At 51.6% G+C, this 23,596-nt stretch overlaps 1 protein-coding gene across 3 annotated transcripts in view; it reads right to left on the bottom strand.

Annotated features, from left to right (window-relative positions):
* Nucleotides 1-23,366, bottom strand: part of PIK3R5 (phosphoinositide-3-kinase regulatory subunit 5) — a 62,747-nt gene extending 39,381 nt beyond the window's left edge. For 2 of the 3 annotated variants that reach the window (XM_074889227.1, XM_074889229.1), the window contains exon 1: nucleotides 23,270-23,366. The gene's annotated coding sequence lies outside the window, so the exon portion shown is untranslated. The remainder of the gene's footprint in view (nucleotides 1-23,269) is intronic. The other variant, XM_074889230.1, reaches the window with a different exon arrangement.
* Between the last annotated feature and the right edge of the window lie 230 nt (nucleotides 23,367-23,596).

Raw genomic sequence — 23,596 nt, 5'->3', positions numbered from 1 at the left:
CAACTGTGATTCAAAAAGTAAAAATCAAGCCAGAAAAAAAATGAAACTTCTCATTTCTGATCAAATGAGACATTTTCCTCCACGCACCAGTGTTTAGGTTCACATTGCCATGAGCTGGCTCTCCCTGGGACCAGCATTGCACCAGTTCTCAGTGACACTGGCTAGAAAAAACAGTAACCAGGCTGGTACCTGCCACCGAGGGTGCTTCTGTGCTGGTTTGCCCACCTCCAGCACCCCTGAGGCAGCTGTAACCCCAAGCACTGACTGCACTCCCGCACCTCGAGAGCTCACCGGCCACTGCCGCTCAATTCTTCACCCCCTGTGGAAAGGCACGGGGCTTCCTCAGAGCTGGGGCAGGGCATTAACCCCCCGGCATGGGCAGGCGAAACACCTTGCCTGGGTCGGAGCGGTGAAGTCGGGGTATCCCAGCTGAGCATGCTTGCAGGAGGAGAGCCGGGTGTTCAGCTCACGCCCTGACAAGTTTTTTTATGAATGGAAAAGCTTTTCAATCGTTTCCCAGCTGGTTTCCCTGTTGGGAAGAGCTGACCGGGAGAGCTGGACTCCCCTGAGCCCTGCCGCTGACTCGCCAGATGGTTGAGAGCAGGAAGGAGCTCAGCTCAGCGCCAGCGGCACCCGAGTATTGTTTATCTGCTGGTTCCTGTTTTCAGTTTTGTCTCTGTTTTCTTTCTTTGTTCTAAAATTGTGTTGCAATGGCGATACCTGGTCTGAATGACATGGAGATTGCTTTGAAGTAAGAACCAGCCCAATGTTTCATGCCGTTGAATTTTCTTATCTAATAAAAGAACAGAGGCCCCAACTCCAAAGCAAACCATGATCAGATTAACCCCCACACCCTTTGTTTTTAAGCTGAACTAGAGCAGAGATTAATGGCACTCGGGAGCCCCTGGTATGAAGGCACACCCCGTGCGTGTCCGATCCTCCCAAATCCAGGGCTGTCAGCAGGGATACATTTCCTGGGACGAAGCAGGGCTGCCACCAGCACTCCATACTGGAAAACCAGTTCAAGTGATGACGGGATTTGTCACCAGCATCTGTTTGGGGGTTGGGAGCCAATCAGCAAACTGTCATTCAAGTGCATCCCCACAGCAAAAGGTAACTGCAGCGGCATCACTGGAGCTGGCTCAGGGTCTGCTGCTGACGGGCACCCAAATCCTCTCGTGGTCCCACTTGCCAGGGTCTCCTCCAAGCCTCAAGCATGAGGCAGATGTGAATGGGCTTCATCAGGAGGATGCTGCTAGCGAAGACTTCTTGGTCATGCCCCTCAGGGGCTTATCACCAGGGTCCTTCTCCTCTCACCAAGACAAAGGGACAAACAGCGGTCAAAGAGGTGGCCCGTGGGCAGCTTGGGGATTTGATGTTCTTTGTATTTCGGTCCCAGCAGGGCAGAAAAAGCCCTTTAGCCCCCAGAGACAGCAGCACCCCTGGAGGACATGGGAACACTGATGCAACAGGCTCCCCGTCGCTTCCCCCGCGTTCCCATCGCAGTGCTGACACCCTTGAGCAGGGCTAGCCACATCCCCCTCCCCAGGGGGCCCCAGAGCAGGGCTGGGGGTGTTTTGGGCAGGCCCGGCGTGGGGCTGAGGCTGACCGCACCCTGCGACAGCAGCAGCTCCCAGCTACTGAAAGAACAAGCCCTCGCAGCCACAAGCACAGATGGGAGCGAGTTACACTCCAGCTGCAGCTCACAAACACACGTCCTGCCGCTCACCGTGGAGGGGCCGGGCTACAACGAGCTGTATTTTTAGCAAACTGGGCCTGAGCCCCAAAACCCATGGTGGCCCAATCGTACTCCTCTCCATTCAGTCTCTGCCTGACTCCAAAGACTCTGACCTTGGTTTCAAGCCTGCGGGTCCCCCACTTCCATCTGCACCCTCACGGTATGGGTGCCAGCCTCGAACTTCTCCCTTCCCATCATTTTTTCCTCCATTCCCACCTCTGTGCCTGGTGGTCCTCACAGTCCTGCTCGCCACAGCCACCTCCTGGAACAGCCTCAAATCAGGGTGAGGTGGCAGAGCCCTGCAAGGGGCATGGGTCTGGGCAGAGCCCCTCCAACGGGACATTAGACACATCCCACTTTATATTAGAGAGCTGCAGAAAGAGAAACTAGCTCCAATGCTTGCATAGCTCTTAGAGTTTAAAACAGTTACAGTTTCCAGGCTGTGCTTGAGAAACCACATGTCACAGCCCTAAAGCTGAAACACTTGATTCCCAAAACCCAGATTAGCACCAGCTGCCCCCAAGAGCCGTGATCTTTAGGAATTACTCACTCCCCATTCCCTCAGCACCAGACTTGAACATTATTTAACGGCCTTATCCTCAAACTGCTCCTCCAAGGAAGAAAAACACACTACTATCCAAGGAGAACCAAGGCTGATGGGGAAAGGCGAAGTGACTTCGCCAAGGTCACCCAGGAAGTGGCAGGACAAGGGCCACACCAGTATCCTGACAGCACCTTAAATCCAGAGCATTTCACTCTCAGAGCTGCTATAAAAATCTGTCACCATATTTATTCTGTGCTTTTCTTCGTTCTTCCACTCTATTTCATCTGCAACACTCACACCTGAATTTAGCTGGTCCCTTTGGGACTATTCTTGTTTCTGGGCAGTGCCCGGATGGTCTTTTTTGAATTTTTTTTTTTTTAATCAAGAAACAACACAGGTTCAGCAAAGTGAGGCCACTCTGCTCTGCCAGCACGCGGCTTTGGGAGGCTCGGAGCAGATCTGTGAGCTTCCAGTGCTCCTGGGCTGGCAGCAACCTATTCCACTTCTCTCTTACCTCCAGGGAGACCTCAAGTCGTTTCTTTGCTTTTAACTTCAAAAATGTTAACTCAGAAGCACCGTGAGGTTATTTTGACAGAGTTTGAGCTTGTGTCTCACATCTGCCAGCTCCAGCTCGCCCCAGAGAGGGATCAAAAGACCCAGAGACTTGATCCAGTCACCTCCCCGGGCCGCCCCCCTCCCTTTGGAAATATGCTCCACTCTCCAAATTAACTGGGGAGGTGTAAAGACCTGTCTAATTAGCTAGCCCGACCCCTCTGCCTTTAGCAGAAAGGCCAATTAGCAGGCAATTTGCCTCTAGCAGCGGTGGGTCCTTGGTAGATAAACAACTGCCTCTTTTCTGGGCGGGCAACTCTCAAGTGGGTTAAGTGCGAATTGCTTTTGGTCACAGCTTTCTGACATTTTGCAGCTATTTCTGCTCTCCTCCCCCAGCTCTTTGCCTACAAAACTCTTTCCAGTAACTGCCGCAGTTTTTATAAGCACAAGCGGTGCTAGCCCCAAATCACCGAAAGGTTTTGCTCTTTGTATCAGCCGAGGCACAACCCAGCCCAATTTGAAATGAGTTCGCAGGCAGAGTAATGAGATTAGACAGTACATGGAGCATCCGTGGTTTTGCCCGCGGCCGCCCTCTGATCCCCGGGAGCTGCAGGGAGAAAGTGGAAGGATGCAACGCCAAAGCCAGCCCTTTCCTCGAGGCAGCGATGCCCAACAGCACAGTCAGCTTTTTTGCGTCTGCTATTGAAGTTGGCACCAACCCTGGCTTTTAAAAATCCCCAAACACCCTCCTCCCTTCTGAGCCTTTAAATAGTTGTCTCCCGTTGGACACAACACAATAAAAGTTAACGCGCACAGTCACTTCAGGAAGCCTGTGCTAAAAGCACTGACCTCCCCTCCGTGAGCATGGGCTCTGCAGCACTCCCAGCTGGGGCAGGGGATGCACCGACCGGGAAAGGAGGACCAGACCCTCTCATGTCCACTGACACCAGCCGATGGGGCACGGTCTGGAGCAGCCACAGGTCTGCACTGAGCCTCCACCGCTGCCGCAGTGCCCAGGAGAGGAGCAGGATCCTCTTCACCAGATCCATTCACAGCACGCTCACCCCCTCCTTCCATACCTGCCGCTGCACATCTACCTGGGTCAAATGCTCAACTGAACACAGGCAAAAGGACTCCGAGTCTTCTCCTGTATGTCCCCTTTTATAGGGAGAGCCTTGGCAATCGTGAGGAATAGGAGACCACCCTCTGTAGATCTGCAGGACTGGAGGAGGACAAGCCAGCAAGACACATCAGTCTTCTGCAACACCCCATCCAATGATGGGCAAGTCATTAATTCTAGCTTTAAATGTGGATTCCAACAAACGAAGCACCCTATACACAAGGAGCTTAAATACTGCCCAGTTTAGCACTGCCACTCTTTCTCTGGAAAGACCCTCCTCCCCTTGTCCCCAACACAGGCTGAGTGACCCCCACTTTGGTCTCTCCATGTTTGAGTTGCCCATTTGTAAATGGGGTGACAGCAACAGCAGCATACCAACATCATGAGCATCCATCAGCCTCCCCAACGCCCCGGCACCGCGTTCCCAGGTTGCAATAGATGACAACACTCCCAACGCTTGTCTCCCGCCCAGACTGCTCAGACTCAAGCCGAAAAAAAAGGCATTGTTGTCTGGTGGTTACAAAGGGAAACGAAAGTCCGCAATAGAAACCAAGAGCTCCGGTGGCATGGCATGGTGAGTGACCTCTCTGCCTCAGTTTCCTCCTCCAAAAGCAGAGACAAGGCCTCCTGCTGCGGCGTGCTCCGTTAGCCACTGGCTGCAAAGCAGCGGCAGGTAAAGGTGAAAGCATAATTGTCTTTCATCCTGTTATTTTTATTTCCTTCAAAATCCCATTTATAGCCCTGGCAGGTAAGGCTGGCAGAACAGGACATGTCTAAAAGCGTATTTAGAATACATAAAAACATACTAATATTTCACAGAGGTTATTTCTAACCCACAAGAACCACTTGCCTTAACCAAGATATCCTGCCACGGACACCTCAAGAGCAGAGTACCCAGATACCCATCCTGAAACTTTTCGAGCAGTAAAATGATGACACGCAATCAGAACTGCTCAGGCAGCAGCAAATTGCAGAAATAAAGCTACGCATGAGAGAAACACGTGTTCTCAATGGCAGCGCACCAGGGGAGCCCTGGATTTGACCACTAGTACCAGAACTGCCTTGGAGCTCTATTTTTTTAAAACCCAAATTCCTAAGAAACAAAATACAGAACTGCCTTGTCCAGATTACTTGCAGCAGCAGCAGCAGCAACCACTCAGCTCAGTAAATCTAATTAATGAGCCAGGAAAAGTGTCATTCGTTTGCTAACTACTTCGCCCAGGGTTGCCAAATAGACAGATAAAGGATTTAGCTGGGGCCTATTCCAGCCAAAGGAGCTGGGAACCTGGCAGAGATTGCAAAAGATTAGAGGGGGCTGAAAAGAAAAAGAGAGGAGGGGGGGGAATCAAAATAGATTAGCACTTTCAAAATGCAAGCATGTAAATCAGCTTACATTTTATATAATGCCACCCTTGTGAGTGTCTGGCCACAGGTCTGATTACAGCACCACACAGCAGCGCACGAGAAGTCTGGGCTGAGCTGAGTTTTATTTGGGCTCAGGAATCTCACGCCACCAACTCCCTCACAAAAACAGCAGTTTTGTTTTTACCAGCTTTGTAAATTCTCACAGGAAGCCAATTAGGGGAAACCTGGGAACAGAGGAAGATTCATAATTGCAATTAAGGCTTCAAAGTACTTAACCCAAGCACGGCTGTTAAAAGTAGAGCTGAGGAAGAAAAAAAAAAAAACCTTTGAAACACCCAGCTTCCAGATACCCCCCAGGCTGGAAGAGCTTCTCACTCTCTTAACAACGCATCACCTGGCAGACAAGGAGCTCACCCCAAAGGGGACCCAAGCAGGACTGGCTCCAGGCTGGCACCTCCCCTGCTCCAAGGCTGGTGCTGGCAGGCCCACGGTGTGTGTGCATTTACCTCCTGACTTTGGTTTGGGGAAGAAAATTCAGTCCTGTATACATTAAACTTTTCCCTGCTGAAAATTTTGGTGTCAGACAAAGCCTTTGCTCCATCTATTTGATGTTCTCAACTCCTAGGACCGCTCCTACACCATTGCAGCATCCCTGGCAAGGATAGAGTGGCTTTGCAGACTAAACTGCCTGCTGGGATACAAGAGATTTGGGTTAAAATCTACTGTCAAAGGGATCCAACTTTGTCCCTTGGTGTTACACATAGTGATCCTTCCTACCATCACAAATGAAGATGTCCTCTTAGAAGTTCAGAAGTAATCTGGATACTAAGAAACAGTGTCTGAACAGTCCAAATAATTGTGTTTGCATCACGGCAGAGCTGCTCTGCCTGTCTGCAATCAAACGTGCACCACGGCAGCCCAACAGCCCAACACGAACACTGCTGTGGCCACACCAAGAGCTGGGAAATCTGGCCCTGCAGACACACCTACAGCAACACTTGCATGGACTTCACTGTCACGATGGCATGGAGGTGGCTCTTCTGGTTTTACTGTGACTTTCAAAGACAAAAGCTCCAGTTTAAGGTGAAATATCACTGGGGAGATGCTCTCCATGCTGGAGTTTACCCCCATCCTCTCAGACAGAAAGCTGCAGCCATCGGTCTTAGCTTGAGATTCACAACCCAACCAAGAGTCAGGAGCTGAACCACAGCTTTTCATATTAGCAACCCAGTTTTTCATATTAGCAACCCCAAGACAGGCAAAACCTGAAAACACTCTATGATCTACCCAAATCGAACAGCGGAACAGCCCTAATTGTAGAAGTTCAGTCCTCCAGCAGCAGCTGATCTAGATCAGCGCCTTTTGCATGTTGGAAGATGTCACAGGGCTGGCCAGACACTTCTAACCAGGGCCACAAACTTCTTATATCTGGGAAGGGTGTGTGTGTGTATATATATTCCATAATCTTCTATCTGTCTGTCTGTTTATCTATATTCCATAATCTTATATCTATTATTCCATAATCTTGTATCTAGTCCTTCTCTTGCAGGAAAGCTCAAGTAGGGGAAGCATAATTCACAGGAATAACACATCTGCACTAGGACATCTTGCAGCCCAGCACTGTCAGTTATGGATTGCCCCCCTTCACATCCCTCATCAGCAGAAATGGTGGTGGCAGCCTGTGCTATGGCCCTGAACATGGGGACCTGCTGCTCCAATGTGCCCTCAGCAGGAAAAAGGATTGAGAAAAGCCGAGAGGAGAAAAAGTAACTCACCCAAGGTGTCAGGGCAAACCCCTGGTAGATCTGGAAGACCACAAAGGTCCTGCACCAGCTGTAGCGCCGGACTCACAACCGCTCGGCTCTGCCTGATCTCACTGCCAACTCTCACAGACACTTCCCTCGTGACGGCACCTCCTCTCTAGACAACACTCCCAACAGCTTTTCTTCCAGCCCCTCCCAACCTCACCCTCTCTCTAAACAGACTGAGAACATCATGCTCCCGCAGACAGCGGAGCTGGAGTAAAAGATGCAAAGGCTGCTCTCCTTGGTGGGGATGGACGCTCTTCCTTCCACCAGACACACCAAAGCCCCTGGAGCTGCAGCAACGCTTCTGCCCAGCACAATCTGGAGGAGGAAAGATCTGCTCCGGCTGTACGTGGGACCCAGGAGCCCACAGAATCAAGGTGACTTACCCTCAGTCATCTTCATTCATTACATGCCCTTAACTGCACCTGCTTTTCCCCATCTGTCTACACTTACTTTCCACCCATGGCCTCACACATCCCATCAGCTGCCCTGTGCCATGGCTGAGTTGTTCTCGAGGATTTTGTGTGTGAGGCTCAGGGTCTACTGCAAGATCTGCTGTGTGACCTTGGACAGTAATTTGTGTATCTGGAAATGTACTGGCTCTAGGTATTTTTGCATACGCTACTTTCCCTGTGGTGTTTTTGCCCTACCACTGAGCACGTAGGACTCAGTAATCAAATGAGGTCAAAGAAAATTCCAGCCAAAACCCCGGCAGCCTCGGTCCTTCCCTGGCAACAGCCACTGCAAACAGCCAACAGCATCCAAACAAGCACAGCCCAGGCTTGGACGATGGCTCTCCCTCTCTGGCAACACAAGACAAACCATCACAGAAAGTGGGAATAATCTTGTGGGATTAAGCAACGTGCCATGAGCAGGGTTGACATCTAAGACAACACACAGACAAGCAGGGACATGGACTGATAGTTCCCAAGGGCAGCAGAACTGGGGAAGGCAACTCCAGAGCGAAGACTGCAGAGCCTGTAGCCCACCCGTTCTCTGACTCTCGTTACGTACCGAGTAGACTTCCCGTCTGAAGAGGAAGCCACAAGTCATGCAGCTGAACCCATCCACACAAAAACGTACCCCTCCCCGCAGGCCAAAGCCAAGGGCTCCGTCGCAGGCTCACCCATCGAGATGGTTTCCAAGTACAACCTGCACTTCTGCATTTTTGACAGAAATCTTACTTCACCTTCCCGCGCATTGGTACCAAAAGGAGAAGTGCTCTGGAGCCGGGGGGAAGTTGTGCCACCATTTCCTATTCTGGACGATGATTTCACTCTCCTGCCACATCCGAGAGCCACACGTGGCACCCGCCACACTGCGCAAACAAGCTGTGAGGCTGTTAACATGCAAAGGGCTCTGGTTTGGACCAAGCAGTTCCAGGAAACTCAACAGTCGTGTTCAGAAAAATACAAAAATAAAGACCACACACAAATGATCTGGTCAGAAATAACCATGCTGTCCCTTGGTGCTTGCAAGGCTGCAAGATACCAAAGCAGGGCATGCAGCTCAGCGATGGAGAGGCTGCGGAAGGAAAGTCACATGAAAGCAGCAGTCCAGGTCACAGCAATGACTTTCTGCGCTCTCCTAAATGATGACACACATGGCTAGGCTGGGCTCAAGCAATCCTGGGGCCCCCTCTCTTCTTCTTTGAAGGGGGTCAGTTCCCTTGGCCCCTTCCCATGGCCACGCAGCACCGTCTAGTGATGGGGGAAGAGCAGGTCCAGAGCAGCCCACACATCCATGGAGCTGGACTCTTCCCACTTTGATGCTTAAGGAACAGCTACATTTGCTGTTCCTTAGCATCCAACCAACCTCTGACGAAAGTCTGAAGGAAAGACTCTTTTGACTCTTTATCTCCAGGGTTTCCCCCCATTTGCTCAGCACTTACACTCCCCCCAAGCAGCTTGGGTCTGTCTTCCAGTGTGGATGGCAGACTCAAGCATCACTCCATACGTAGAAGGCTTTCCTTACAGCCATAATAGCTTGGGTTTCTGCTGACACCAATGGAAATGTCATCCCCATTTAAAGGACAAAATCTCCTGCCTCTCCTCCCCAAAGTAGTTTGATAAGCCCCATTACCAGAAGCTTTCTACAGCACAGCTAAAGAGTGGATCAGGTCTTAACATATTCCCTGCTTAAAACTTATTGCCATAGCCTTATCACCAGAGAGGCATCTCTAGATATTTTTAGAGGTAATATCTGCTATCGCAAGAATTACAGTGCATTAATTAGCAGAGAGATGCATACAGATAGTCACAAGGTCAAAACACAACATCCATAATTTACACCTCGTTGGGAGTTACTGAGAAAACAGAACATACAAGAGCCATCACAGGATCTGCCATCTTTAAGGGCTCTGAGCACAAGGGCTCACACCTCCCCAGAACAAACAGGGAAAATTTACTTTGTCAGATGGACCAAATCCTCATGGATAGCAAAACTCAGTGGGGACTCTACAGGCATGTTGAATCAGTCCCTAGAAGGTAACTCATGGGTTTGCAAGGCTGTTGTCCAGCGGTCTGATGGCTTGGGGGAAAAAAAATGAGTGGTCAATATTTACTCTTCTGGGATAAATTACCAAGAAAATTTGTCTGTATTTTGGTATTCATGCTCAACAGACACATGGAGCCTCAGCCTTTCAGATGATGGGGGTACCTGGAATCTGAGAGATGGAGCTGCCTTTTTTAATGGTTAAGACTAGAGAAAGTTGTAAATTGATTGGTCATACAGATGGGCAGATTCACTTTCCTGAGCCATCTAGATCATTCTTCAAGCAGCTCATAACCTGACCCCACCCTAACCAGCCTCTCTTCTCCCTGAGCTTCCTTCACTGGGTAAAAGTCATTGGCAGGGAAGCATCAGAGTAAGTCAGGCTGCGCCAGGACTTCCCACGCTTCCCACTGCACGCACAGACAGCATCAACAGCAGTAACCAGCTGCAACCTCAGAGCAATGGACCAAGAGAAGGCATCACTGAGGTTTCACCACTGCTGAGCAGGATGACCCTGCTAGATGAGTGGATTAAGTGGGATAACTCAGTTCCCCTCCAAAAAATCCCCAAAGCGCAGCTGCTCAGAGTGGGAGAGAGAACCACTGTGGGATGCAAGACTGACAGCAAGTCCATACTTACCACCATCTAAAGAAGAAAACTGTGCCGTTACTTGCCTACAAAATGCTTGATCATGACAAGGATTCGGATGAAATTAAGCCATCCAGAGCTGGTTGATGGCTACATCAGGTGCAGTGCGCTTAGGTCCAGAAGGGGCTTATTCATATGCACAACAGTTCAGTTAGACTTTCTGCCAGAGTGGTTTATACCTTCTTCTCTGAACACCCTGGACCACCAGCAGCCCTGCTGCCAGCCCCACAAAGGCTCTTACCAGCACATCAAAGTGCACAGCAAAAGAAGAAAGCCTCTAACACCCTGAATACCTTTGTAAACCTGCTGCACAGCCTATCAAGGCAAAAAAGACTAGCCAAAACTCTTGGTATCTTGTTTCTTACAACAATGTAATAAAGACTGGCAACTTCAGGATTATCATCCAGAGACAAAAAGATGATGGAGTCCAAGGCACGAAGCAAAACAACTGAGCAAAAAAAATCATCTGGTGACTGGAGAACCCACATCAACTATTTGTTCTGCTGTAAAGCTCCGTGGTGACACTTGGGTCTATCCCAGGGGTAGGCTTCATTGCCTCCAACTTTACCCATGCAAAAATTAGTTAAATCTCTAAACAAATCAACATCTACAGACAGAGCGAGCAACTGGTATGGAGGTCAGCTCATCCCATCTGACTCAAACCCCACTTCAGGGGGAGCCCACAGACTAAGTTAGAGGCCTAAATTTTGAGGCAGGCATCCTTAAGCAAGAAAACTCCCATCTTTAGTCTCCTAAGCTGCTTCCCACATGCAAAGCAGGAATAATCATACTTCCTTCCTTAGCCCACAGTTGCACAACCAAACGTTTCAAAGCCTGTAAAAAGCTCAGATAGTGCAATAACGGGAACATGGCAATTGCAATAGACTCGCTTGGTTTAGCTTTTACTTCTTTCACCCACAAATTTGATTCATAACAGACAAAAGCAGAAGCCAACATTTTTACAAGTGGCTTTGTCTCCTCAAGATCACCAGGACTCCTTGCTAGACTTCCACTTCTGTTCAGCCAGGTGTAGGCTCTGAGGAAGAGTGCCAGAGGCTGGAACGAGCAGCTCTCAATAAACCACCAGTCCAAGAAAGCTTTACAAGCACATGACTTTAAAGCCTCTGCTGTAAAAACAGAGAGTTATTTCCACCTTTGAAGATGGAGTGTGTGCTTTAAAACTGCCTAAGGTGAATTTTATGGGGCTATTTCACAGATGAACTACATTAGAGTACTGGTAATCCAGAAAACACAGACAAATAAGAGAAAACAAATGCATCATTACTTCATTATTTGGAGCTCATGAGGGCTAGCAACAGATAGTCATAGACACCAACAGTCCAGCACGTGTGGGACAAGGCAGCCGAGGTCTCATTTCCACACCAAAGCTGCATTACCTCTTCAGCCAGTAGCAAAATTCCCATCAACTGTGGCAGGACCAGTCATGGACCCTCACCTGAGGTTATTGAAGAAATCAGCTGAACTGTGCCTATAACTAAGCACCCTCCCATCACTCCTGGAGGGAAGATGCAGTCCCCTACCCAACCTGCTAAGGCTGACTCACACAAGAAGGGTTTGAAATGATGGCAGAGGAGCAAGGAAGGCTCCAGCTCTCAACTGCCCATGGGAGGATCATCGCTGAACACTGCTGTTTGGGGCTGTCACTGGCTCTCCACTCCTGAGTCATTATTTCAGTCATTTTTTAATAAGAAAAAGTTAGACAAGCAGGTAGGGCTTCCCCTAAAATGTACAAAATGCAACCACAACAGAATTTTAGTGATTTCAGAGTGAAACCGCCATCATCTTATCATCCTGGTCATTAACTTCTCATCACAATATTACTGACTAGACTCCAGCTCCAGGGAGCTGCTCCAGGAGTTTATTTCCACTTTATGAAGTAGGAAAGACAGTCTCCTCCTAAGCCTGACTGGAGATACCAAGGTAAAGCATACTGCAAAGCACAGTGCAAGAGTTGGAAAGAGACACACAGCACCCAGCATTGAGTTTGCATCCAGGCTCAACTTCTGGTCACACCAGGACAAGTCTAGAGCAACACATTGGTTCTAGTTTTAGCAAGGAGGTCACAGCAGCTAGCCGAAACCTGAGCATGGACCAGCAGCCTCGGAGGTGGCAGGGCTGAGGGCAGCATCAGAAACCCCCAGGAAATTCTTAGCTACTGGAGAGAAACAAGGTGGTCACAGAAACAAGGTGATGTGCCTCTGGCATGATGTGTCTGAACCCTGACCCCACCATCTGCAGGGGATACTATGGGATCAGCTTCATGGAGACCATGTGCCGCTCATGAGACTCTTGGCGCTCACACAAAACCCCTCTGGATCCTTCCAGAGTCTGTCCCTGTGCCATAATAGCCGCAGTTGGATAAAGTAAGAGAAAAGAAGCCTCAGTGATGCGTAATAAGAGCAATCCAACTCTGCAATCCAGTCAAGTTCAACAAGCATTGGATTAAAGACAAGTACCTGCTGGTTTTGCAGCATCACTACCACCTTTCCCATCAGCAGTGCTGGAAGCAAGTGAAGGTGTGGGATGAAAACAAAGGAGACCCCTTTTCCAGTCCTGGGGTCTCATGTCTCATAGGATCAGGTGGGAGAGAATGAGAACAGCAGCAGCTCATCAGTTGTAGGTGCTGGGTTCAGCCTTCCGGGTACCCAATTTGTGGTGGGAACACAGCACCCATCCTCCTTAACACTGGACACTGAGAAGACCAGTAGTAGATTTTAGGAAGCCAAGGGTCCTCCCAGAGACAGATATTCAACAGTAATTGAGTGGGGATTACAACATTTTGCATCAGCTCTGTATCTCAACTGACCTGAGCTCAAACCAGCCATTTGAAGGTTCGTTGCTTTCATATTCAGGCCTGAATTTTAGACTAACTATGCATTTCCTTGAGAAACAGAAGTAGCCTGCAACACATCACAGACTCATACAACCTGAAGATACTTGCAAACTATTCCGGGACTTTCTGTAAGCAAGTGATTCCCTTGCTGCGAGGTTAGCGATGCGAACGGGGTGGCTACATGGAGACCACGACCAGCATTAGGCCCTAGCAGCAACGCTTACGGGAAACTGAAACCACAACAGTGTGATAGTGTCCAGCACAGAATTGTCTGCAAATGTCCCTACCACCCATTCTGCAAATGGGACTTCCTCTTGACTTATTTTTAAAATGATCTTTTTTACAATTACCATTTTTCAGGACAGGATCTAGTGTATTCTTGACAAACAGATAACGGGGGAATTCCACTCACTACCCCTTTAAAGCCATGATGTATTTTGATGCCAAGAAATACAAATCTCTAAATTAGTCCCACTGAGCCATCACCGAGAAGAACAGTTGTGATGGTACCTTCTCTCTTTCTCCAAAAAGACACTTCTCTGTATGCAACCCCAGCGACTTGCTGCAGGTCCTTCAATCGGAGATGCTCTTACCATTGGCAAGATGCTGCCTTCATCTCCATCTCCATCTCAAAACATGGGCTGCACCCTTCATCTCCATATTCTGTTATTTTTAGCTCCTGTAATGCAACACTCTTGAACTGTTCAAGTATCAAGCTTTGGGAAGTGAAAGGCACAGGGAGGAATGTCTCTCCCTGATGTTGTTAGAGGAAGGTCTGTTACTTTTTGCAATGGTTTCTAAAGGAAACTGCAGAAGTCCCGTTCCTGGAGATGCTGAAGGACAAGCTTCAAATTGAAGGACAGGGATGAAATATACCCTGCTCTGCTTCAAACTGAAGGGCATGTGCCCTGCTCTGCTGGGGGTGGGAAATGGGATAAAGTCAGTCACAGAAAGGGTACTGTAGAGAGGAGGAGACTTATCTGTGCCCATGTTCTTGATGGCAGAACAAGCAGCAACAGACTGAAATCAAATGACAGAAGGATAGTGGAGAGATGGAGAGACCCTCAGCAGTCCTTCCAGTCCTGATGGCCCTTCCAGTCTGCACTCCCCAGTCCTCATTGCCTTTTCAATCCTCCTGCCTCGAGGCAGATGAGCAGCCACAGAGGTCTCTGGGAATTTCTTGGATTTCACCATTGTAAAGTACACTGAACAGTAACTTCCTAAAAAAACACCCCAAATTAAGAAATAAAGAATTCCAGCCCTAGCCTGTGCTTCTTTTTATCTCCCCTCCATCAACATTTTGCTCACCTTCTGACACACCAGACCAAGGCTGGCAGGTTTCAGCAGCCCATGCTTCTCTTTCTGGCCAGGAGCACAGAGCCAAGCCTACCTCCCCTCCTCTTGCTCATTGGCAATAGCAGCTCTGCCGCCAGCACCACACAGCCAGCAACACCTCCACACCTCCCCGACACCCAAACACCGCTCCCAGCCAGCCTGCGATGGGTGTGGAGAGATGACCCAGGACTTTGGCAACCCCAACCCCATCCACGACCACTCCATGGGCTGCGTGGGTTTGGCAAAACTCAGCCAGGGTAAGAAAAGCCTCAAAAAACAGCAGTAATGACACATATCTGATCTGAGTAAGAAAAGACCAGTTATATATACTCACTTTTCAGAGAGGAAATGCACTTGTTCCTGGCACCAATTATGAAAACCCCTCGCCACATGATGCAAGAGTTAATTTTAGCTTGTATCAGTCTTTATCACAACAATGAAGGTTAAAGTTTCACCCAACATCAGTCAATTACACGTTCAGTGTCAGGGTAAGACCCAAGAAGATTCAGGCTGGAGATCGTGATGGTGTTTGGCACAGCCCGGCTGGGTGCCATCAGCAGTATGTAATGGAAACTCCAGGGCTGCTCTTCAGGGAAGGTGGAAGTTCAGCAGAGAAGTGGCTGTGTGTCACAGGAGTGGACCAGGGGAAAAAATAAAAAAATTCAGCAAATGCATAATTCAGAGGGAAAAAGAAGGTGTTTCCCAAAATAAAGGCAGCAGTCCAAGCTGCCCCTGCCAAGAAGGAAGTGAAGAACATGACACAGTGTCAAACGGTTCTTCCCAACATTTCCTAGGGTGGCTGTTCAACCTGATGGGACAGACCAAAAGGAGATATCCCTGTCCGGAGGGTCTTTACGGCCACTCACGTGGGGCAAAGGGGACAAGACTCCAGGTATTTCCACGCTCAGCAGGAGACACCCTTCGAAAGAATATGGGACACCTGGGGTTGAGGTCAATGCCCAGACATAGCAGGTGCTGATCTCCCTCCCCAGCTGAAGACTTCACTGAGGCTGAAGATGCTGGGCTTTCTCCCAAGCTGAAGACTTTGTTGCAGCTAAAGATGAGGCAATGAAGTCTTCAGTTTGGGAGGGAGCCCAGCACCTACTACCTCTGGGCATGGACCTCAATCCCAGCTGTCCCACCACGTGTTTTCCACAGCAGCTGCTGTGTACATGGGGCTTCTTTGGACATGGCCCTTGGGGAAAATCCACTTTTACTGTGCAAGGTTACACGTGGGTGGCACTATCATATTTAGGTTAGCATCAAACACAAAAGGAAACAGTGATACCATGGTATCATGAAAAATTCTCATCAGCTATTCTTCATTCCGCTGACCCAGCACTTTCCTGTGCCTCTCCAAACTCTTCCTAAGACATCTTGCCCCCCCCAAACATGTTAAATTGGTCCCCACTCTGCTACACTGGCTTACAGGGAGGGGTGCTGGGTTTTGGGGGGTTTGGTTTTGTTTTTCTATTACAGAATCGTCTATTAGGCTCAGTAGGGCCAGGGACCATCCCCATCCTGCAACCAAGCAGTGGCACAGAGCACAAGGGTCCCTCCCAGAGGGGACCCCAACCCCTGCCCCATGCTGCCTTACCCCCACAGCTCCCTTGTGAGAGCCCATGCTAATTCCTTCAGCCTATTCGGAAAAACAAGTTTACACGTGAGATTTCAATTGGCTCTGTCTCTGCTTAACTACTCCAGCTGTGAAACAAAGTAAGTGAGAGACAAAGCACTACAAACAAGCAGCGTGACCATTTCAGAGGGCTTTTTGTGAGCTTTAATGCCAAACCCACTAAATAGATTAACTTACAGCATAAACAAGCAAGTAAATCTTTCCCCCAAGGCCCTCTGTATCCAAAGGAAGCTTTAGAAGTTGCTTCCTGCCATTGTGGAGGCCCTGCTGGGAACCCAGGAGCCTTTTCAGTCCCTGGCTTGGTTGCCCAAACCCTTCAATTTACTTTCAGCACCGCTGGCTGCAGCACCACAAAAGACAGGTGATGGCAAGGAGGTTTTTGGCTGTTCCCCATCACTCTCAGGCCAAGGGTAAGCCAGACTGTGATTCACATACTCACAGAAGGGTGTGAGCCCCACTTTGACCAGAGGACTCGTACAACCACAGCAGCACCACCACCACCATAATTCATGAGAAGAAAGGAAGTCTCCAAATGAGGAGACAGTCCAAGGAGAGGTGGGCATCCATCCAATAGTGGCACAACCAGCAGTGGCCAACCCCACCGGGCTGTTCAGCCCATGAGCACCTTCAAACAGCCCACAGCACTAAAATATCACAGCAGCATCCACACTTGCCATTTGAGAGGGGAACAACAAGCCTAGGGCATGAAACCTTTCCAAACCCTGTGTTCACCTCTGGGAAGAAGCAGGCTCAAGCTGTGCTGGAGGCCACCACTGCATCCCAGATGTGCCAAACTCTGCAGGTGTGGAGAAGAGTAGGCTGCACAGAGGGACAATGCTGGGATGGAGAGCTTGGGACCACCCCATCACAGTGAGCAAGGTCCAAGCCCCTGGGCTCTCCCTGGCTGATGGCAGGACCTGAGCTGGACCATTCTTTGGCCTGGCCTAGTACAGTCACCAGAGCTACATCCCTTCAGCCCAAAAAGCCATGGGGAAGACAAGCTCTTCACATGAAGGCCCTATCCACCACTCTCCATCCCTTCTCCCTGGCACAGTGACTACATTTGATGGTGACATGACAGCTGTAAGGGACACTGAGACCACCCCATCCCCAAAGTGCCTCTGGCCAGGTTGGCACAGCCCTGACCAGCTGGTCTCCCACATGCAGACAAAGTCCCCAGATGCCCCCCGTCACACGTCACAGGAACAAGGGGTGTAAAAGCTCATGCAGCAAACGCAGCCTTAACCCCTTCCAGCCCCCAGTTCCTCCCATAATGGGCAGGAGCATCACGGCACACAGGGCTGGTCCCCTGGCTCCTTCACTAGGAGCTGAGCTCCTGGGAACTGGCATGACAGTGACTGTAAGTGCCTGGTTTCCGCAGAGTCAAAGGCTACTCCCTTCATCCTAAAGCATCACACTCATGGTGGTGTTCTGGTTGGAGACCACAGGGAGGAGGTGGGATGCTGTTAAATACCTGCTGGCCTGCCGTCACTTCTAAACCCAGCGCCACAACCCGGCCCACCACGAAGGAGGTCCCCAGGCTCTAGGTGTGCTCTGTACCAGCAAAAGTGGATTTAGACCCATGTAGCCATTCCTTCACTCCATCCGAGTTCCCTAAAGGATTGGACACCCACCGGCATTCAGACCAGATCAACCTGGGAACAATTTGCATTTAACGTGCCATCCTTTGGGGACCTTAGCCTTGTCGGCTTTGATTGCAATCCAGCTAATTGATCCAGGGAGGCAAGGCTCAAGCAGGAGCCCTCTCAGATGAGCAGGAATTCACACACACAGATGAGGAGCAGCAGGGATGTCACCCAGCCAGGGTCTGCAAAGCTGGAGTTTGCTCTGTCAGACTGCAAAGCCTCCACACCCGAGAGCCACTATAACTCCATCACGCAGCCCCAGGCAGTGGGAGGCTGCACACAGTGTGTGTACCAATTTGCAAGGTTTATCAACACAAAGACACCGAGAATGAAGAAACATTTGTGAAGTTTCACATGTACAGATTGCCAGAAACAATGAGAAAAGGGAAATGCCACCTGAAAGGATGAGAGCTTGTTTGCAGAGAAGCCTCTGAGCGGAGGGTTTAAATAGACATAGAGCGATGGGGGAAGCAGCTGAAAGGGGAAGCGTTTCATCCTAATTTGAGACAAAGAATGGGCCTTTGTGGAAGGGATGAAAAACACTTTTGCAAGCTCAAGACAACACCATCTTTCCTAAAGCATGCACACACCAGCCATACACCCATCCACACAGTGCTGCATTGCAACAGACATTAACACAATATTGAAAATACCTTGATGTTACAGCACAGAACCCTCCAACACAGGATTAAAAAAAGATGACAAATCCCCTACCACAGCAGCTGCTAAGGACAGTCACAAGATCTGCTTGAAGCTGAGCCCTTCCTGCTCGGCCGGAGCAGCATCGGGCAGCCGTGAGCAGCGTGACCAGGGGGACGATGCTCCAGCGTTGCCCTTCCATTCACAGGCACCCTTGTCACATGAGCTGCTCATGCCAGGATCTCCTCACTTCTGCTTAAAACCACCCCAAAATAAGGACCAGCAGCACTTCAGGAGCACCCGAGCTGTTCTCACCCAAAGCACTGCGGGAATTTTGGGCAATGAAACAAAGCATTCAAGAGAAAGCCAAGTCTCATCCCCATCTCTTACAAACATGGATGGTCCCCCTGCAACACTGAGAGTCATTAATAATTGTCGCAGCACCACAGGACCGTGTCACCCAGACAGGTAGCATTTTCCTATTCCCCTTTTAACTCAGAAAGAGGGTCACACTCACATCTGTTGGCTAAAAACATCTGCAGCCCTTTTCACTACCCGGCCAGCCCAGCACAGCTGGAGAGGGAGCACCGGAGGCTGCTCCTCCCCGGGCACACACTGGTGGGCTCGCCAGCCCCATTCCAGGAACGGTGTGGTGCAGGTGGGAGCGCTGAACCAGGCAGCTGCCCCGAGCAGGAGCCGGGTTCTGGGCGCTTTCTTACCAGCAGGAGACTCGAACCTGGGTGAACTCTCAGATGTGACAGGTCATGGTTAAATACAGCAATCCCGCTTGCAAGGAGAGGACATCTGAGACAAAAAAAGCCAAGCCTCGAACATGAAACCCCACCATGCTGTTTCCAAACAAACCACGCTTCCCATAGCATCGCGCTGCCTTCACACTGGACGGAGCCTGCTCTCTTCCAGCTTCGCATCTGCAAACTCAGCCCAGCACCTCCTGCTGCGCCACACCGGCGAGGGCGCACATCATCCGACCACAAGCTGAAGTTGCCTTTTTTTTTTTTTTTTTTTGGTGGCAGAGCTTGAAATCAGAGATTAACAAGTCTGAAGGAGCTCATGCCTGGCCACTCATGTATTCCAGATGCACATGCTATAATCGCGGCTTGCCAAACAGGATACGAGGCATAAGAAAATAAAGCATTTTATCTTCAAGCTTTTCCAAGAGGGTATTAGAAACAATGAGGAGGAAATACAAAATTAACACTAGAGAAGAGCAATTGGCAGTGCCCCTCGCGAGTCTGTTCTTCATTACAAGGCTGCCTATTCAGTAGCTTTCATTAGGAAAATCACATCGCAGAGCCATTCCCAACAGTGTCCCTATTTCCTAATTAAGCTTCACCAAAGAGCCGCGTCTTTTAGTTACTGCACGGCATACAATCACAACAATTACCATTTCATCGCACCCTGGCTGCTGAAAACCCTGCAATTAAAGCAGCCGAGGAGTCACACAGGCACGTCATCAGGAAGACAAGTTCTCACGTCGTGCTAATTGGCGGCCAAAGACGAGATCAGAAAAATGGGAACATCGGTTTTTGGTCTCCATGCTGGGAAAGGCGCTCGCGAGCTGCGGCCGCTCCCCAGGCTCCCACCCAGGAGGCTGGTGAAGAGGGCTCGGTGCCAGCAGTGAGCACTGGTGAAAGGTCCTGTCTACCCCTCCGGGCTGCAGCACAGGGCAATGCCCACCGCATCCTTGTGTGTATCACACCCACGTCACCAGCTGCACTCTTGGGAAGGTGAACAACCCCGACCCAACACATGCAGTGTGAGGTGGACACAACTTTGGGTGGTTTACAGAGGTCACCTGGAGACCCCTGACAATGGCTTTGGATGGGTGGGACCCTCACAAAGAAAGGGCTGGCAGTGGACCAGAGACAAAAATGTCCCCGCACCGCCTCCAGCCATGACAGATAAGGCAAGGATGAGGAGTCGCGCAATGCTGAGCCTCTTGGGGAAGCAGAAGGGAAGTCTTGTAGAGAGGAGGGAAAGAGCATGAGCTGCAGCTATGGAGCTTGGATTGCATCAGCAGGTCACGTTTTCCTCCACTGCAGTCAGGAGTGACACTGCCAGCCCAAAACATCTCCCTGGCTGAGCATGGCTGCAAAGGGCAGAGCTGCAGCAAGGGAAGACCTGCCAGGGTTCAGCATGATGCCCACTGAGGGGGGGATAGTTTCCATAGAAACCTCATTCCCCCTCTCCATCCTCTCACCTACTGCGCAATAAAAGTTCAAAGAGCTGATGGGACCAGAGTTCAGACACAGCAGGAGCCTCCTGTTGCTCAAAAACAACTTCAGGGCACTCACCTGAGCAGCTCTCCCCCAGCAAACTTATGCACAACTTTCCACTTGCAAAATAATAATGCAAAAACGGGCAGCCCCATCATGTCAGGAACAGCTCAGCGGTCACACAAAAAGGAGAAGTCGAAACTACCCCAGGTGAGCTGCAGCACGGCAAGGCCGCAGCAGTCCCCACGCCTGGAGCAGGTGCCACAGCCTGGTCCCCACCGCGGCTGGAGCACGGTGCTGGCGGCAAAGCCGCTGCCGTGTCTGGCATCCATCCCTCAGGCCCGAGGGCTGCTGCAGCACAGGGAGCATGCCCTGCCGGAGCCATGCACGGTACTTCTCTGCCAATGGTTCCATCTGGATTCAGTTCTTCTTTCTCAGTGCAAAATTCACGTCTTCATTTTCACGTTCAGCAAACAGCACAAGGTGACAGTTTTGGTTTGCTTTTCTCCAAACTGGGCTGCCCTGATCTCCAGGGGGGAGGAGGGACTGCCCAGCTGCACCATCCTACAGCACCAGAGCTGGTGAGGAGCCCTAACCCCCTACCCCAGACCAGTGCACGCTGGCATTGCAGCTTCTCCCTCAGCGCAAGCTCCTCCCAACGCTTTTCACCCCCTTTCCTCTTGCTCTGAGCCGGCTGCGGAGCCGCAGGGAGCAGGACAGCGATGGCCACACGATGCCAGGGAAGGCAGACCAGCGAGCTCCCCCCACTCCCCTTCAGCAAGACAACATCGTGAGGCTGGAGACAGCCTCAGACCAAACAAACCCTGGCTCATGGTGCAGCCGACCGGGCTCTGCGCTGCCCAGAAGCCTGCACTGCATCACCCAGCCCAGCTCCAAGGACGCACCCAGCCATCGCCTGAGCCCTCCGACCTTACACAGGCACGGTAACTGAGGGATGTAACCCTGCAACCACCACTGCTAGGCTCTCGCTCTTTATCTTCTCATCTTTCTAGGTTTAAGCTGAACCTGAGCAACACCCGGAGCTCCAAAACACTTTGCAATCATGTTTTGGAAACAATTTGCAACTCCATCCAAGTTTTTGCTCTGAACAAGAAAAAAAATAAAACTCGACCCCTCCGACACACATGAAGATTAAAGCCTTGACATCCTGCGTGTCCCTGGAGTTTGCAGGTTCTGCATTAAACCAAGATTCAGAAAATTAATCTAAATGGAAAAACTAAATTGCGGCTGTTCGGCGGCAGCCCCTTCAGCAGCAGGGTGAGCAGCACCAGCCTGCAGCTGCCTGAGCACGTTCTCACTGCACTGAGAGCACAGCAGCACTGAAAACAAGCCTTTAGCAAAGTTAACGGGTGTTGGGGTGACAGCGGTGAGATTTTAATAAACATGAAAACAAAGGTCTGAAATCTCTTTTCTCCGGCTTTCGTTAGTGATTTGAATCAGCCTAGCCTTTTCCTCCCTTAGGGCTCACACCGTCCAAAGCAGCTGAACATCCTTTCAGGGCTGCTGTCGCAGAAGTGAGCGTAGCAGGAGGCCAGGCTGGGTCTGGCCACCGAACTGGAGCCACTGGTGACACTGTAAAGCCACAGAAGCACCTGATGAAGAGGCTCCTTTGCCGGCACCACTATCAGCACAGGCTGGTGCTTGACGCAGCACAGGGACATCTCAGGGCTGGTGCAAGTCCAGAGCGCGGTGCCAGGGGGGTGACACGCTGCTGGGCGTGTCACATCCCAAACCACATCCTGTTGTCAAAGCAGGGCCCTCCAGGGGTGACACCTCTGCCCCCTTGGGCTGCGGGGACACGGCCGAGGGTGACAGGAGCAATAGGCGACTCGTGGCCCTCGGGTCCCTCCAGCCGGGCAAAGAGAGCTCCTGCTGCAGTGACACGGGGTGACTCACTGCCACCCCCGCCTGCAGCCCGGCCAAAACTCCAGGCGGGTGCTGGAGAGCCCCCGGGATTTCCCGGGGACGCAGGGACGGAGGGGTGGTCCCCTGGGGCCAGGCAGGGCCCCACACCTGGGCCCCGAGCAGCAACTCTGTGGGGCGGCGCGGAGGAAAACAAGTCCGCCGTCCAGAAATGAGTCAGGCCAGCGGGTCCCGTCCCCACCCGCGGCGTGACAGCGGCTCCTCCGGGCCCCGGGCACGGCCCGCGCGGGGCTGCGAGGGGACCCCGAGGGAGACTGGGTGCAGAGTGGCCCCTTCCAAGGTTGCAAGGGAAACCCCCCACCCCGGGGCTGGTGACATCCCCGCTGCGGGTTTAAGTGAAAGCCCCAGCTACATGGGACCCCCCCATCACAGCGGGTTCATTCCCCCTCCTGTTACTTGGGCACCCTGTTTATAAGTAGCTCCCCCCCCCCCCCGAAATTACACAGCCCGCTCCGGGCACACTGCTGCACAGCGCTCCCCCACTACACCGCCCCCTGGGTGCACAGGCTCCTCGGTCACACGGACACCCCGTTACAAGGAACCCCCTGCTCGCCCGCCCCCTCCCCGGGCACCAGGCGTACAACACCCCCCCCCCCCCCCCCCGCCGTTACACGGCCACCCCGGTAATACGGAGCGCCCCGCTTACAGAGCGGGGCCACGGCCCCCCCGCCCCGGTGACACGGCCCCCCCCGGCCCCGCGGCTCTCCCACCTGGAGGGCGGCTGCCGCCGGGGCTCCCTGCCCATCCTCGGCGCGCCCCGCCGGGCTCCCCGCCGGGCTGCGCTGCGCTGCGCTCCGCGGCGGCGGCACCGGCGGCACCGGGCGGGCGGGGCTGGCGGCGGGACCCGCCCCGCACGTGTGCGCCGACCGGCCCCGGGCACCGCCCGCCCCGCCCCGGCCCGCCCCGCCAGCCCCCGGGCCCTCCGCCCCGCCGTCCAGCCGTACCCCCCAGCCCTCCCCATCTGTCCCCCATCCACCCCTTCCTCCGCTCACCCACTGCTTCATCCACGCACCCACCCACCCACCCATCCATCCATC

Source organism: Strix uralensis, chromosome 19, assembly GCF_047716275.1.
Source record: "Strix uralensis isolate ZFMK-TIS-50842 chromosome 19, bStrUra1, whole genome shotgun sequence".
NCBI classification, from domain to species: domain Eukaryota; kingdom Metazoa; phylum Chordata; class Aves; order Strigiformes; family Strigidae; genus Strix; species Strix uralensis.
Note: the sequence above shows the minus strand (reverse complement) of the source record. Positions and strands in the feature narration are given on the sequence as shown.